Genomic DNA, 2,539 nt, shown 5'->3' with positions numbered 1-2,539 from the left:
GTTCAGGGCTTCATGCAGTAAAGCTAAAGTAGCGTACGGATTAGCCTGTTTGCTTTACTAATAGAAACTCGTTGGTCAGTCTGTGGTGTTTTACAGCAAGCAAGCGTCCAGGACGGTCAGGCTTCGGGTCTGAGCTCTGATTGGTGGATGTTTGACGGTGGACTGGCGTTCGGCTCCTTCTGTTTGTTTGCCTTTCCTCCTTTGTTTATTCTAGAGATTTCCTGAGTAAATTGAGTTCAACAGGATCGCTCTATTTTGGTGGAGAACACCGTCAATTACTTCAAATCTAGAGACCAGTTTATTTACTGGCCCTGGCTGAGCGAGTGTCTGTTGTTTTCTTTTTTCGGACAATAAACTTTTTTTGCATTTGCTAAGTTTATATGGAATAACAAATCACACTGGAAATTACAAGGATATTATCCTCGAGCCAAGAGCCAGTTTTACACTTGAAACCTCTAAATTAATTTTCGGGAAAAAAAAAACAGCTTTAGATTTACATTCAACGAGTAAAATCCCTCTAGAGATGAAGACCTTGTGCTGGTTCTCCACGGAAAACGGCATCTTTGCCTAATTAGCAAGAGTCTGTGTGAGCGCTGTCCCAGCGGGAGCCACATGAGCGCTGGAGGATTAAACCCTGCGAGCACACGCCGAGGCTCAGGGCGCCGGAAGCCCCGCTCATGCGTCGCAGTCCGCTGTGTCATTAGTGGAAGTGTGTGGGACAGTTTCACGCTCCCGCTGACCGACCCATGCTAATCCTGACCGGCTAATTGGGTTAGCCTGAAAGGGAATTATTCTTCCGTGTAAATAAAATACTGAGGAAAGTTAGCTTACGGTTATATGGCTGAAACCTTAAATTAACCATTGGAGAACATTTTGCGTATTTTCTTAATACTACATACAAACGTTTCTGCAGAGTTAGTTTGTTTTATAAAAACACATTTAAACTAAACATGTAACACTCAACAAAAGGATAAGTATAATAAGGATATACGTTCACTGTGGATGTTATCGTTGTAGTTATCTTTATCGGTATTCGGTAAAGTCATGGTTATCGTTATAGTTATCTTTAACTGACATTGAATCAACGTGGAAACGACGTCTCTCATGACATTGAAACAACGTTGATTTTGCTCATCGAAGTAACGTTGAACCAACGTCAGACGCGGCATTCTTCAAAGCTAAATGAAAATCGAAAATTGGTTTGCTTTCATAACGTTGATTTCAAGTTGATTTTCCGTTAGTTTTGAAAGAATGACGCATCTGACGTTGGTTCAACGTTAATTCGATGAGCAAAACAATGTCAGATCAACGTTGTTTCGATGTCATATTTCCACGTTGATTCAATGTCAGTTTGCTATCTGGGAAAGTCATAGTTATCATTATAGTAATCTTTATTGCTATCGTTAAAATTACCGTATCGTTATAGTTATCTTTAACTACAACGATAATATCGTTCTTAGTGTCCAGACCTTAAGAGTTCCTTCCCCAAAAATAACTTTAAAAAACCTAACTGGAACATTCTGTCTTTGGTTGTTGTTGTTAATGTTGTGGTTTTTGTATAAATGTGTTCCTAGTCCTTCTCTCGAAGCCTGTAAATCTGAAGATAAATGACACAGGACGAGGACAGTCCATTACACAGCGCTGTGAGTGGAGGCCATTGCTAGTTTACAACTCAATCATGTTGTTGAAAGCATTTTTACGAGCCTCTGCCATAAATATTGGGGCAGATAAAGCGTAGATAAGCCTCAGATAAGAGTGTGTGTGAGGGGGCTAATGGGTTAGCATGTCTTCAGGCACGTAAATCAGGTCTGGAGATATGATATCTGTGATGACCCAACGGCTGTAAGAGCTCCTGCTGCTTATTTACTGCATGCTTTCAGACCATTGCATTTCCAAACCATAATGGAAAGTAATTTAGGAAGTTTGATTCTTGTGATATTTAAGCTGAAGTCGTGGAACATGCAGCTGGTCCAGATGAAGCTGATTTAAAACTGCAAGACGGCAAACTTAAGATCAAGCAGAGTTTGATTGACAGGCTGAACCTGGTCTCACTTATCCACTGCTGACTACAGAACCGGTCATCATCGGGTCATGACCTCCACTAAACCCCTCGTACACGGCAACAAACCAGCTTTCCAGCACACGCATCTAAACATTCTTAAATCAACATACATTTGCTGGAGAAGCAAAATTAATAAGGACAAACATGCCAATAGGTTCAGAAAAAAAATAAAGTACGGTAGGCTATAGAAAATCAATGACTGACCTCACTGACTGATATTTGTTCTGGTTTTTAACAACTCTTAATTTTTACTTAATATCTTCATTTTGCTTTATCGTTTTGCATTTTGAAGTAATTTCTCCGGGAGCTAAATGTATGTTGATTTAAGAATATGTCGATATTTGTTCTGCAAAACAAGACAGTAATACTAAGGGAGACAAATATTAATTATATTATCATTTATAGAAGGGGTTATAAAATTCAGAAAGTGCCTACATTGCGTCTGTGCGCGCGTTGCGTCATGTGACGAACGCGAAC

Source organism: Pimephales promelas, chromosome 25 (assembly GCF_988280905.1).
Source record: "Pimephales promelas chromosome 25, fPimPro1.hap1.1, whole genome shotgun sequence".
In the NCBI taxonomy this organism is placed as follows: Eukaryota; Metazoa; Chordata; class Actinopteri; order Cypriniformes; family Leuciscidae; genus Pimephales; species Pimephales promelas.
The sequence above is the reverse complement of the archived record's forward strand: the minus strand, read 5'-3'. Positions refer to the sequence as shown.